The sequence below is a fragment of the Beta vulgaris genome, chromosome 6, assembly GCF_026745355.1.
Source record: "Beta vulgaris subsp. vulgaris cultivar EL10 chromosome 6, EL10.2, whole genome shotgun sequence".
NCBI classification, from domain to species: domain Eukaryota; kingdom Viridiplantae; phylum Streptophyta; class Magnoliopsida; order Caryophyllales; family Amaranthaceae; genus Beta; species Beta vulgaris.
The window spans coordinates 43,114,524-43,131,018 of record NC_079207.1 but is presented as its reverse complement, the minus strand read 5'-3'; the positions used below and the strand labels follow the sequence as shown (position 1 = coordinate 43,131,018).

The following is a 16,495-nucleotide window of genomic DNA, read 5'->3' as shown; positions in this document are numbered from 1 at the left end:
TATATCTAACTTCGAATCTCTAATTTAATTTCCATCTCTTAACTAAAACTCTTTCTCTTGATTCTTCCAGAAATCCAAACATACACCTACAAATTACAGACAAAAATACAAAACAAAACAAAACTAAAATGAGCGAAAAACTCAGTAACTTTACTTCAGCCCGTCAAAACGGTTTTGGTTCGTAAACATTTTTCATATTAGAAACAACTTAGTAATTGTTCGGAAATGGTTCATCTTTTAAATATATCGCTGGCATAGCTTAATCACATTACATAAATCGCTGGCAAGTACAGGCTTATAACATAACTTAACATAATATTCGACCTTATATGGTCTTAACTCATATACGAATCAATTTACTTCACCTGTACCTTGCCCACTCTTCATCTCAGTTCATAAACTAAGCCAGCTAAACCATTTCGAAAACGTTTCCCCATTTTCATACTCAAATAACATTTCAAGAATACTTTATAGTTTCCGAACAATTCCAATAACATAACAAAAGTATTATTCTTTCATAACCATCAAATATCAATTCACAATTAACTTATAAATATGCATCTATAACCATGGCCATGACTATAATTGATGATATTAATATACAACAAACACGCACGGGCATTTAAATGAATTTTGCTGAACATAAAGGTTACCTCAATCGCAAATCAATTCCTCTATTAATAAACCTCCAAGATCCTGATATTTGATCACTAATTCAATCTTAAACTCCGCAACAATTCACCTCAACAACAATAACACCAACAATAATTAATAATAATCCTAAGCCAACCTATATATATGAGGAAACTGATTAACACTTCTTAATATAATTCCTCTTATTAGCTTACTAACTGGTACCACCTACACATTATAACCGAAAGATTTTTCCAACTCTCATTTACTAAGCTTAACTTACAATCTGCATTGATGAAACTAGATCATCTAAATAGACTAATTTTGTAATTTCCAAGCAAAAGCTTCCACCTTTCTTTACTTATGATGAATTTTGAGATAATATATTTTGAAATTGGAATCACAAACCGATAGTTCAAACCCACGACAAAATTCTGAGTTATGTTTTTTTTCATAACAAAAGTCATAATAATGTAACCCATTTTAATCTTAATTTGAGTCATAAAGATGAGGAAGATGATACCTTAACTTATATCTCTTGCAACCATAATTGGTTTTTCTTTCCAAAGAAATAAAACTGAAGGGTAAAAAGTAGTAGTATGCAGCAGCAACACCACCAACTGATATGGGCAGCAACAAAGCAATTAAGTAAAGGAGAGGAAATTACATCACCAATATTAGCAGAAGCAACACCGACAACACCAGCAGGACACAGGTGGTGGTAGCACGACAGCGGCAGCAGCATCGCACAACAACAACGGCAACACCGACGCATAGAAACAACAGCAGGACAGAAGCAACAACGAAGGCGCCCAAACACCAACTGTACAGCGACAATAGCAACACCGAAGCAGAGAAGAGAGAAAATTGGACTTGAAGAACAACCAACAACCAGAATGGCAGCGTTTATCACGACACGGCGGCAACACCGAATAGGGTGGTGCACCGCTAGCAGCAGCAGACGAAACAACAACCAAAAACCCAAAAGAGAGAGAAAACAATTTAAGAGTTTGATTTCTCAACCAATTCAAATGTGAAGTTGAATTTCGGATCAACAAGTTGCTGAATTTCTGAAATTGATATGTGATATTGAGAAGCTTTTTTAAGAGAGTTGTAATTGACAACTCAAAATCTTAGAGAACTCTTGCTTGACACGAATGAGAAGAAGTGTTGCTCTGGCTTTTTGGATTGATGACACGAGGAAGAATGAGAACTCAAAGAATGTTTTTTTTCTTTCACTTTTCTTTTTAGGCTTAAAATCATTTACCAAATACCTCAATTTGATAAAATCCACACCATCATAATTATATTTAAAATAAAAATTCTTAGTAATCTGTGTTTGATATAAAGCTTAGTTAAATTAATAAACACAATTACTTAATTTAAAACATGCTTAAAAATACGGACTGTTACACTCTACCACCCTTAAAATAAATTTCGTCCTCGAAATTTAAAAACTTAAAACTTTAGATCATTTCAAAACGAATACATCACATAAAACGTTTCACAAAAATTAGCTCAGAACTCATAACGAACTATAATATCTCGAAAGAAAAACTTCCTATATTTCCGCAATCTCAATCAATATAATTTAGTCTTCCTCCTATAGACACTAAAACTAAATCCCAATAGACTTTTCACTTTTGCAGACTTCACCACACTCAACCTTAAATTTCCACATTTCCAATTCCTCAATTTTTTTATTCACTAATAACCCAATCAATTTCAAACATTTCCAATATCTTTCTTAATCTCATATGTCATGATATGAAGATCACGACACCTCTAAAACGACCATGCTCTGATACCATCTGTAACAGCCCGCACTTCCGAGCTGTTAGCTAATCATACTTACCATTCATTAAACTCAGTTAACACTTCATAACCTCGAATTAACTATTTACTCGCAGCGGAAACAAACCCTTTTTACACGATCCTGGACCTGTGGGTCAGGGCCCACAACACATCATCCATAAGATACATATCTGATTTTATAATATTTTACTCGAATCCCAAAATAATACAATACTTAAATACCAAATGAGCACTTAATATTTAATAACTTATATTCTATATCTAACTTTGAATCTCTAATTTAATTTCCATCTCTTAACTAAAACTCTTTCTCTTGATTCTTCCAGAAATCCAAACATACACCTGCAAATTACAGACAAAAATACAAAACAAAACAAAACTAAAATGAGCGAAAAACTCAGTAACTTTACTTCAGCCCGTCAAAACGGTTTTGGTTCGTAAACATTTTTCATATTAGAAACAACTTAGTAATTGTTCGGAAATGGTTCATCTTTTAAATATATCGCTGGCATAGCTTAATCACATTACATAAATCGCTGGCAAGTACAGGCTTATAACATAACTTAACATAATATTCGACCTTATCTGGTCTTAACTCATATACGAATCAATTTACTTCACCTGTACCTTGCCCACTCTTCATCTCAGTTCATAAACTAAGCCAGCTAAACCATTTCGAAAACGTTTCCCCATTTTCATACTCAAATAACATTTCAAGAATACTTTATAGTTTCCGAACAATTCCAATAACATAACAAACACTACTACAAAAATGGCCAAAGAGACTACCTATAGGAGACCGGGTGAGGTTACTAACCCATTTCTTAAATGTAGGAAACCATTGATTATCTAAAACCAGTCTCCTAAGTTTAAGTATCTGACTAATAAAAAAAGTTATTGTGAAATAAGAGACTGCTTTCAAGTAAAACCGGTTTCCTTGAAATATTTTACTTTTTAAATTCAATTTCTTTTCCCAACATAATACACTATTATACGTATATATTCTTCTTGTGAAGTTATAGGAGACTACTTCTAACTTGAACCGGTTTCCTAAAAATATTAATTTTAAAATTTAATATCTTTTCAATTAATACTCTAACGTAATATAAGTTCTATACATAATTCTATTTACTTTTATAATAGTTTTTCCTTTTTGATGCAAGAAATACAATAAAAAAAAGAAACTTATCCACTTAATTGAATTAAATTATAACTAGTAATAGTGATAATAATATAATATAATATAATATTATTTAATTAATAATAAATTTATAATAATAATTTAATTAATAATAAATTAATAATAATGATTTAATTAATAATAAATTCATAATATTATTTAATTGTTCCAAATAGACACAGGCTAAAATTTATTTCCCTCAATCTTTTGAAACTCCCGGTCTAGGTTTAGCAAAAACCCACGACATTCCTCTAACCTCCCATGATCTCTTTCACAATTCTCCTTCACTATCTAACTCAGCGTGCGGATCTCTAACTTCCCTGAATCATTATTTTTTAAAATTTCCATTCGATCTTTTCAATCATCCAAGTGTTTGTCGAATTCATTGGCATAGGTATTGCTCAATTTTGATTTTTTTTTTCAATTTTGCTTTATTTTTTCGTCCTATGTGAATATGGTGTCGAAGTTGAAAATTTAGATTACTCCAATGCCGCTACTTGCTGCTTAATATTTGTCTTCCTACTCCATTGAGAATTTGAATTAATTCCCTAATATGAATAAATCTTCTATCTTTTTGTGGATTTGTCATGATTCAGTTGAAATTTTGGGGCTAAGGTGGGCTTGATTCCTTTGGAGGCCAAGCGTTTGAAGAATTGAAACATTGGGTTGATGTGACCTTGAATTGGCCTGGAAATGGAACCACAAGAACATGGGTATTTTGGCCTTGTTTAGCATCCTCCGTAACTGCTATTTTTTTTTTGTGTGTGTGTTATTGATGAAGAGCTTAAAGATGGGTGAACAAATAACAATATGCTGTGTTTCACAATTCTCCATAACTGATGTTTGTTTTTTATGTGTTATTGATGAAGAGCTTAAAAATGGGTGAACAAATAACAATATGTTGTGTTTCACAGTTTAAGTAGGAGTATTGAATTCACATTAGGAGTTTTTTTGTAAAGAAGAGCTTCTACTATTTTCTTTTACCTTGCTTAATTACCTTGACATCAGCCATGATGTATTCACTAAAAATCTGAATTTTCAAATAGCATAACAGGTGGAGTCGTGAGTTGTCGAAGCAGATTGGGTCAAGAACATAGTTCCCCTGTGTTTTCAGTCAACTTTTTATTTTTTTTCTTCAGTTGAATCTTGGATCCTTATAGCTGTCCCCTGTTGAATGTTATCCCCTAAAAATAATAGCTATATTTTTCTCTGTCTGCATATTTGAGTGACAAATAATATTAGTTATTGCATACAACCTTTGGAATTCAGGAGATTGTAAGTATTGAAAATGTTGGTTTATTATGTCGTTCATTCAATTCAATGTTCGAATAAATAGTGTATCTTTTGATAATACCTTGGTGCTCAGAACTAAGACGAGAAAGTCAATAAAATTAGAGAGGAGTGAGAGTTGCTGCACTGACAATCAGGCGTATTTTCTGATGTTTCACGCTTAACAAATGGGATGTTGCTACTATTTAAAGTGCAGAATGTAGCAAAAAGTAGTGTAAATAAGATCTTCTTTCCCTTTCTGAAGGCATGGTCAGAATTATATACCACCTTGTATGTATGAACTAACAATAGAGCATTAGAATCATTTCACCACCTTGGGGACCTAATTAAGTATATTCATATTTTGTCTATTGATTGCAATTTGCAACAACAGGGAGAGACCTAATTAGATATACTCATTTTTTTATCTTATTGTCAGCTATTTGCAACAACATGGAGAGAAGGATAAATCATTTACTTTTGAGGTATGCTCTAGTTGCAAAAGGTTCTTTGAATTTGCATTGCTTTGTGTTTCATTGGAATAATATGTTTTTTTCATTTTAAGATTTTGGTAAATTTCTTGAAAGAAATTATCTCGTAGATTTTTGTGTTTGTAGAACATAAAACAGATGTATAGACCATAGTGTAGTTTCTAACTAGCAACAAGTGTATTATGTGCAAGAACGTTGAAGGTTGACACAAGGAGTACCAATATAGTATTGTTTCTAGTTCTGATTTTTTCGAAGGAAATCAAATTCACTTGCTCTCCATTTCCCAGTTGTAAAATTAATCTTATTTCCTCCTTTCTAAAATAAATAGAATACTTACCATTTTAGGTCGTTTCAAGATGTATGAAACGTTACTCTATTTAGCATTTAGTTTTCTCTAACTCTCTCTTCATCACATGGCCCCTCTTTTTATTTCTCTCTATCTCTCCCCTCTCCTTAATCCCAGTGCCTCCCTCCTACATTTCATTTATTCTATAATGTATTTTTTTTCTTTTGTCATTGAGATCAAATGGCAATCTCTTATGAGTTATGACTTAATAACCCATTGGAATTTGTGGTTCCATCTTATATGTTTTGGTTTGGTGATACTTGCCCTTTGAAAAGGATGTAAGATGATATTTTACTTTTGACTTGGCGATTAGATTTCTTCCTGATGCATTATATCAATTGTATTAGTCGAGCTCTCGAATTTTAGCTCATGCATTGACAAATAACATGGATCTCGATACATATTTATACTAATTCTAATTTTAATTATCTGAAATTATTTTGTAGTACTTTCCAGGGATTCCTACTTATTTCCAAGAGATGATTGACGAGCTAAGAGATATGTGGGTGAATTATTTAAACAATCAAACACAAGACGATGGAGATTGAAGACGACGATCAAGTTTGAAATTTACATATTATTTGATAATAGAATTTTAGTTTTAGTAGCTAGCATTAGATTATAAAAACTTTATTTTAAGACATTATTAGAAGAAATTGATGCTTTCAATCAAATTGGTTTTGCATATAAATTAGATGTAGCAAAATTTTTTTTGACATGATGAATAAAGCAAGCAAGAATTTTTATTTAATAATGTTATTGTGGCTCTTTATAAATTGTTATACAAACCTATCAAAAAAATTAAAATAATAAATTATTTTATTAAAAAAAAGCGTATATACAAGGAGCCGCAAATATAGGATAATGTATGTATATTGTAACATTTTACTTAAAAAAAAGTATAATATACCTAAGAAACCGGTTGTGGTCAATAAATGGTTTCAAAGGGTAAGGTAAGGAGACTGGTTTTTAATGTTAAATGGTCTCCTAACCTCTTTACAAATTATATATACACTTATCTAAGAGACTGGTTTTACCTGTCAACTGGTCTTCTAAATAAACAAAGAAACCAGGCATTATACCCGGTCTCTTAACCTAGGACACCTGTGAGATGGAGATGTGTTATAGTCCGGTTTCCTAGGCCATTTTCAACCGGTTTCCTAAGCCTTTTTTGTAGTAGTGAAAAGTATTATTCTTTCATAACTATCAAATATCAATTCACAATTAACTTATAAATATGCATCTATAACCATGGCCATGACTACAATTGATGATATTAATATACAACAAACACGCACGGGCATTTAAATAAATTTTGCTGAACATAAAGGTTACCTCAACCGCAAATCAATTCCTCTATTAATAAACCTCCAAGATCCTGATATTTGATCACTAATTCAATCTTAAACTCCGCAACAATTCACCTCAACAATAACACCAACAATAATTAATAATAATCCTAAGCCAACCTATATATATGAGGAAACTAATTAACACTTCCTTATATAATTCCTCTTATTAGCTTACTAACTGGTACCACCTACACATTATAACCGAAAGATTTTTCCAACTCTCATTTACTAAGCTTAACTTACAAAATGCATTGATGAAACTAGATCATCTAAATAGACTAATTTTGTAATTTCCAAGCAAAAGCTTCCACCTTTCTTTACTTATGATGAATTTTGAGATAATATTTTGAAATTGGAATCACAAACCGATAGTTCAAACCCACGACAAAATTCGGAGTTATGTTTTTTTTCATAACAAAAGTCATAACAATGTAACCCATTTTAATCTTAATTTGAGTCATAAAGATGAGGAAGATGATAACTTAACTTATATCTCTTGCAACCATAATTGGTTTTTCTTTCCAAAGAAATAAAACTGAAGGGTAAAAAAGTAGTAGTATGCAGCAGCAACACCACCAACTGATATGGGCAGCAACAAAGCAATTAAGTAAAGGAGAGGAAATTACATCACCAATATTAGCAGAAGCAACACCGACAACACCAGCAGGACACCGGTGGCGGTAGCACGACAGCGGCAGCAGCACCGCACAACAACAACGGCAACACCGACGCACAGAAACAACAGCAGGACAGAAGCAACAACGAAGGCGCCCAAACACCAACTGTACACCGACAATAGCAACACCGAAGCAGAGAAGAGAAAATTGGACTTGAAGAACAACCAACAACCAGAATGGCAGCGTTTATCACGACACGGCGGCAACACCGAATAGGGTGGTGCACCGCCAGCAGCAGCAGACGAAACAACAACCAAAAACCCAAAAGAGAGAGAAAACAATTTAAGAGTTTGATTTCTCAACCAATTCAAATGTGAAGTTGAATTTCGGATCAACAAGTTGCTGAATTTCTGAAATTGATATGTGATATTGAGAAGCTTTTTAAGAGAGTTGTAATTGACAACTCAAAATCTTAGAGAACTCTTGCTTGACACGAATGAGAAGAAGTGTTGCTCTGGCTTTTTGGATTGATGACACGAGGAAGAATGAGAACTCAAAGAATGTTTTTTTTCTTTCACTTTTCTTTTTAGGTTTAAAATCATTTACTAAATACCTCAATTTGATAAAATCCACACCATCATAATTATATTTAAAATAAAAATTCTTAGTAATCTGTGTTTGATATAAAGCTTAGTTAAATTAATAAACACAATTACTTAATTTAAAACATGCTTAAAAATACGGACTGTTACAGGGTGCCTTAAAGGTCTTTTTATAATATGGGTCGTTATTAATAATTTTTCTAGTTGGTCGAAAATTTTCCCTATATCTCTTTTTATTGATGGTAGAGGGAGGTTGAATTTTGGGTAAACCGAATGCAGCACTAAACTTCCTAATTCTCTAAGTATTTCCCTTTTTTCAGATGAATATTTATTTTGAATTGCTAATTCCTGACACAAAGCAATTGCTTCTTTTTCAACAAAGGAAAATATTTGCCCATAAGTCATACTATCATATGGAATTTCGTCTTGACCCGCACTTTCTCTTAATTTTAGGAATATTCTTTGAGAAATAAGGATGGAAGACCAGATATAAACCTTTCTTTCCAAAAATGATTGCAATCACCTCGTCTAAAAATATTACTAAGGAATACATCTTTATACCATCGATAATCATCTAGTGTAGGACACCTAAGATTAGTAAGGACTACTTGGTTTGTTGACATTTCCTCCTTTGGATTACCAATAAAATGCATAGCAATCATATTAATAAGAATCGAGCTTCCATCTAAGGCTTGTTGTTCATTTTCTATTTTAACGTGATGACACGGTCGTTACACGTGCCAAATTAAATACCTAACTTAGCCTAATATATGGTAAGAAAGGGTCGAATCCACAAGGAAGCAAAGATTAATCAAGGGTTGAATGCGATTTAGCGATAAGCCTATTTTTGGGGGGTTTTTGAGATTAGTGAAGAACTAAGAAATTAGTAACTAAGAAACTAACAAATAGACTAAATGATTCGAATCTATACTATTATCTAAAGCAGAAGACAAAAGCTGACGTGGCAAGCTCACATTAACCGAGCAATTCTAGAGCTTCTCACAATTAAAACCTCAATGAGAGTGTCCACGTGGCAATAGTGAAAATTTTGGCCGAAAATTATATGAAAAATGCAAAGGATTTCGGAAATTGATTGATTCATTTTTTAAATTAGGCAATTAATATCATGATCTCATAAGAGATTTCCGGAAATCAAGGATATTCAAAACATATAGTATTGTGATTGAGAGTTATATATGGGTACAATTTCGTATTTCAAAATTTCGAATTCCTATTAGTGTTGGCCGAATTTTTTTTTTGCCATATTGGGTTATTTCGAATATTTTCTAATCAACTAAATACGGGAAGTAATTTAAATTATCAATCAATCTTAATTATTGCCTCGATTAATGGTAATTGTCAATCAATTAGTTAATTTAAATTGATACTTTTCGAAATTATATTACTAATCAATCAATCAATAGTTATTCTGATTGTCAATCAACCATAATTAGCTTGATAACGTATTTTCAAAAAAATAAAAAAACGGTAGATTTTTTAGTATAAATAGTGTCGTTTTCTCTTCAAACATCCCAACTCAATTTGGACCTTCAATTTGCATATTGATGTCAACTTCTTCCCCTACTTCTACATCAATATTATGTTCTCCTCCAAATATATAGAAACCGAAAATCCATCAAAAAAATGGCCCGCTAAAGTTGAATATTCGAATTTCTTAGATGTTGAATCTATGGTTTTAACACTCTTTCGTGGAGGCCATCTTTATTTCCACAAGGTGTCCAGTATGTTTACATATGATTTTAATAAAAGCAATGAAGTTTGGGCTTATGTTGAAGACGTTTGGACAACAATACATGGGTATCGTCCATATTTTGATTATTCGAATATGATGTTATATGATCTACAATGCATTCCATCAAGAGCTTACAAGATATGATGATGACTATTTTGAAGATTGTGATTTAAACAATATGGAATGTTGTGGCGTTAACAACAATGTATTAGTTGATTATCTATCAATTGATTAAAACGTAGTATTTTTGATTGTAATTGTCATTACCATTTTAATAATCGATAACATTATTTAATTTATTTTGGTTCATTTTTTTTTTTTTAGTACGTTGTTGTAATAAGATGATTTAGATATCTTTATGGGCTTTCTTTATGTACTTATTTATTTTGTTGTCATGTCATTATCAAATTATTAAGTACTTTGTCTAATGTATTGATTTTGATGATTCAATATTCAAATACTTTGACCTATATAAAGTCCCACCATCTTTTCAATCAAAACAATGACCTACTAAATTTAATGCAAATGTCACATTGAATGGCAATATATTTTGTACTCAACTACATATCTATCTCTTATATATTATTCTCCACCATCATACAACTTATATTTATCCAAAGTTTTATATGTCCTATTTAATTATGCCACTAAACAAATTGTGTTCTATTTAACCATAACTAATTCGAATTTTTGTCGATTTTAATCCAAAGTAATTATGTCGATTTTTCAATCATTAATATTATTAACTAAGGAATGTTTACAAAAAAAGGAGTTATGATACATATATTCGAATAAAACCATAAATAATTCGAATTTCATAAAAAATCTGCTTAAAAGATACATGTCGATTTTTTGAATCATCAATATTATTAACTAAGGAATATTTAAAAAATACGGTTTCCTTTTTGTATTTATTCGAATATGTGTCGGTTTTTAGAAAAGGAATGTTTTCCTATTAACTTGATACGTTTAGTATGGCAATTTTTGTGTGGTGTTACAATATATATATATTATTATATATATAGGTGTATTATTTCGAATAATACATTCAAATATCTCATATATTCTTTAGCAATGAAGAGAAAATCCGAAAACAAGAAGAACTCATCTTCAATGAGAAAAAAGTCTCAATGTAGGCGCAATATTTTTGAAATTTTACCTATTGAGATAACAATTAATATTCTTGGACGTGTTGCTTCACAAGTACCATTCAGTTTGATGTGTTGCAAATTAAGTATTTCTAAATAATAACATATTTTTTTAATGTGTTAGTTAATGTGAAAACGTATTTAATGGTTATCTATTGTTTTATCAGTTGTAAGATTCTGAATACACTATCAAAGGATGAACATGTGATGAAGAAAGTTTACGTTGAATTTTTAATTAATGGTGGAGAGTTGGTGAATAGTAATGCCAAGTTATTTTTCTCGAAATGCCTTGAAGTGAAAAATCCTGCTGCACTGGTTCGTGTTGGATTAGTAAGTCACTTTATTGTATATATATCTTTATTTAGTTAATTTCATATTAATGTTACATTATGATATAACGTTTATAATATTAATAGATAAAAGATCAATATTTAATTTCATATTAATAACATTGTTTGTTAAAATTTTTATTACTTATTTTACGAATTAAAATTAAAACAAATTAAATTTAAAAATCAAAACGTTTGTGGAACGTTTTTATCGTTTTTTTTTTACGAATTAAAATTAAAATAAATTAATTTTAAAACTCAATTCGTTTGTTTAAATTTTTTATTATCTATTTTACGAATGACAATTAAAATAAATTACATATTTAATATCTATTCGTTTGTTAAAAGCATATAAACTGATGCATAATTTAAATAAAATTAGTTTGCTTATTAATTATATGCTTTTAATATTGTTAAAATAAACTTTTTATTTCCTTATATGTTTTTATGCAGATCCAAATATTTGAAGAAAACGAATACGCCACTGGATTTTGGACTTTGATCGAGGCCACCAAAGTTGGAGACACTATGGCATGTTACTTGCTAGGCCTAATTTGGCTATCATCAAATTACCCGAATTATATAAAGCTTGGTCATGATAAGCTAAAAAAAACACTTTCGAGACTAAATATGGCGAATATTATTGAATGTAGAGATATCTTAAAAAAAATGTTACGGACGATAAGGATTAGACGGAACGAGAATTTTGCAAAAAAGCCACCATTTGTTTGTCAAAACAACAATAAGGATCATATGAAGGACAACATGTGGGCTGTACATATTACTATAATGGTATAGATGCTTATAGTAGATTGAAGTGTTATGATTGCAAGTGTGATAGAGAAGTTAGATTTTTCTTCACTATCTTGAAGGGTTGAAAAACATTTATTGCTTTATATAATTTTTATTAATCAATGTTGTCATTTTTAATAATTATGAATAAAATCTTTTATCCAATACTGTCTACTTTTATATTATCTATATTTTTTTTTGTCTGATTAATGTTATTAGTATTTTATTGTTATTAATATTTTTCTGATATAGTTGGAAGACACTCAATATTATTTCTGAGTTATCAATATAATAAAATAATTGGCTATGTGGTGATTTTTGAATTTTTATTTTTTTCGGTTTTTTGGCCGAAAAATATGGGTGATTGATGTACTTAATGTTGATTTGCTTAAATTGGTGAATAAAAAAGGCAAGTTTGGATTCTAAAATCTCCAATTCTGAAATGTATTGTCCGAATTTTTTTTTTCGATTTTTTTTCTCTAATGCTAAAAATTTTATAAGGGAAGGGGATAAATGGTGTATTTTTAGAAATTTTTTCGAATTCTAAAATCTCCAACTATCTTGAAGTTCCAATTTTTTTCGAAAAATCTTATAGCAGATTGAAGTGTCATGTACATACTTTTTTTCCTATAAACTTTATATATGGTAATGAAATCAAATTATCAATCAAGGATGATTTAATAGTTAATTGTCAATCAACCTTAATTACGGCCTATTAACTATTGAATTTTTTAAAAAATGCCGATATTAGTTACATTATATATAGCTCCCTTTAAGTATAAATAGGACCGAATTTTCATTCATGAATACAATAATTTGTTGTTCTTTCAACAATTAGTATCATGCCAATTCCTCCTCTGTCTCAAAACCAATACAATGTCTCCTCAAAATATTTTAAAATCTCATATTCGAAAGGAAAAATGGCCCACTAAAATTGACTATTCTAATTTTCTTGATTGGAAGCTATGGTTTTAACACTATTTCGTGGAGGGCGTTTATATTTCCACGATGTGTCGAGTATGTTCACTTATCATATCAATGAAGCAATGAAGTTTGGGCTTATGTTGAAGATGTCAATACAACAATAGATGGTTATCGTCCATATTTTGATTTTTGGAATATGATGATTTATGATCTACAATGCCATCCTCCTAGGGCTTACAAAGTTGATGATGACTATTTTGAAGACATTGATTTAAACAGTACGGATTGTAGTCGTATCAGTAATAAAGTTTTACTCGATTATATTTGTAATGAAACGACTCATGTAGAGTTGAACAATAGTAATTTTTAGTGTTGTTTTATGTTTTTTGATTTTTATTATGTTTAATTTCTTAATTGTGTCGAATTATGAAATTATAATAAAGTAATGGTGTATTTTTTTATACTTTTTGCATCTTTGACTATGTTATTTGTTGGTCTAAAGTCAATACCTATCAAGGTACATATCATAGTTAATTGCATTGCCTTACTTGCAATAAATGAAACCTAGAAAACCGGTTCTACTTGGCCTATATAAAGATCTATTTGGTATTTCTATGTTCATCCCATCACCTCCCAAAAAACGATTTCTTTCATTCTTCAAAAAATCCTTATTTCATTTTACATTTCATTAGTTATAAGTATAAGATATAGAAATTATCATCTTATAATGGATCCAAAATGTCTCAAAGATATGAAAGAAGTTACCAATGTTATGTTGGAATTCTTGGACCAGTGGTCCATGGTTGATGATGCACTAACTACATGTCTTCAAAATTTAAATAAAATTCAAGAAGAAAAAAAGAATCAAGTGAGAATGCCATGGGTTATATTGCTATGATAATCGGATTTCGTAATGAGATTGAACTTGCTACCAAAGAAGCAAAATGACCGTTGAGTATTTCGATTCTCTTATTAATAAGTGAAAAATTAATGAAGATGTATTTGGTAGGTAATACTAACTTATCTAGCAAATAATATTAACCTATGTTTGTATTATTCGTAGTTGTTTAGAATATTAGTTTCGTATTTTCAATGTCTAAGTTATTAAGTGCAATTATTTTTTATGATATATTTTATGTTCGGTTATGTTAAAATGTTTTGTATTATTCGTAGTTGTTTAGAATGTATGTTTTTATTTTCAATTACTAATCTATTTAGGTGCAATGAGTATTTATGATAATATATCTATTAATTTATTATATATTATTTCGTGTATAATATGCATATCATAAATTGTTATAATATAAGTAATTACTTACTAATCACTCTTTTTCATAAAATATATATATATATATATAATTGTTTTCTTTTTGTTTTTCGGATTTTTATTGATTATTAATTTATGGTGAAAACCATGAGATTATGTATTGAATAACATAGCTACTATCCTTTCTAATCTCATATTTTTATTTGAAGTTACTAATTTTATTATTGTAGCACTTATGTATTATTTGTCATTTTCAACTTTGACTCCAATTGGTCAATGATAATAAATGACATACCAACTTATATTATAACAATTTATATATATGAAGATCCGAAAATAATTGAGAGACATAACATATTTCCTTAATAAATAATGTTTCTTCCAACATATTAAATGCAAAAAAAAAAAAAAAGAAGTTGTAGTCAAATCTAGCTAATGTGTACTTCATGCAACAATATCATTTTCAATTTTGACCACCCTTTGTCAATCCTTATCAATTCATATCTACTTCCACCAATATGTAATAAATTGCCTTAATCATAATAATTGAGAGACATAACATATTTCCTTAATAAATAATGTTTCTTCCAACATATTCAAAAAAATAAACGTTTTCGTTTAATATGTAAAATATTATTCTATATTATTTAAATTTTGAATAAATTAAATTATATAATCATGTTCAATTTCATAACATATATGAACTTATTCCTATTATGAATAAACGAATATTTTTTGGATTGACTAAATCATACTTTCGATTTCAATGGAAAAACTCAATTATTCTAATTCAAACTTTAATTAATTTAAGTATTTAATCATGTTCAATTTCATAACATACATAAAAATCATTCCTAAATAGATGACGTGATTTTGGGGATTGACAAATTTAAAATTTAATATGGAAAGTATTTTGAAGTATAATGTTTGTTTAATACGGAAAATATCAATTAATATTCTTTAAACTTTGAATTACTTAAATTATATAATCAAGTTCAATTTCATAACATATATCAAAATCATTCCTAATTAGATAACTGTTTTGGGGATTGACTCCATTTATGTTATGAACGAAATTATTGTGTATTCTCATATATGTTCGGTTATGTTAGAATGTTTTGTATTATTCGTAGTTATTTATAATGTTTGTTTTTATTTTTTATGTTATAATCTATTTAGGTGCAATGAGTATTTATGATAATATCTAAAGCATTATTCGATTATACATTATTTCGTGTATAATATGCATATTATAAATTGTTATAATATAAGTAGTTAGTAGTTACTTACTAATCACGTTTTTTCATAAAAATATATATATATATAGTTGCTTTCTTTTTTTTTTTTTCGGATTTTGCATTGATTATTAAATTATGGTGAAAATCATAAAATACGTTTAATATTAAAAATATAAATTAATAGTAATTGATATAAGATTTATTAATTAATCGAGTTCAATCTCACAACATATAAGAAAAACGTTTTTAAGGATATTTCTCATGGTTGGATTATATTATTAGTCCATGCAATACATTAAATTATGAATTACCAACCAATGCATGCAAAACATTAAATATGAACTACCACCTAATGCATGCAATTCATTAAATGATGTTTTCATGCCTATAAAATGCATAATACTAAACCGGTTTTTTGCACAACCACACTAAACAAAAACAACAAGTTCAAAAAATTGTCTAATATTGGTAGCCATCTACTTTTTGAAAAAACGGAATTATTCTATTAGATGGATCCTAAAATTGCTGAACATGTCAATGATATTAATGATGCTATGATGGAATTATTTGAAGCATGGTCTGCCATTGATGAGCAGATTGCAAATTCTCTAAAAGCACTAGAGAAATTAGAAGAAGAAGATCTGGAAACCATGGGTTATGTTGGTATGATTATCTCCTTTCGTAATAAGATTGAACTTGCAACAACAGAAGCAAGGAGAACAGTTCAGTATTTGGATGA

At 29.4% G+C, this 16,495-nt stretch overlaps 1 long non-coding RNA gene across 1 annotated transcript; it reads left to right on the top strand.

Annotated features, from left to right (window-relative positions):
• Nucleotides 1–3,854: 3,854 nt before the first annotated feature.
• LOC125498417 (uncharacterized) lies at nt 3,855–6,488 on the top strand. The gene is made up of 4 exons (XR_007275406.2): nt 3,855–4,022; nt 4,225–4,341; nt 5,337–5,382; nt 6,181–6,488. It is a non-coding gene; the product is annotated as an uncharacterized LOC125498417 (long non-coding RNA).
• The last annotated feature ends 10,007 nt before the right edge of the window (nt 6,489–16,495 follow it).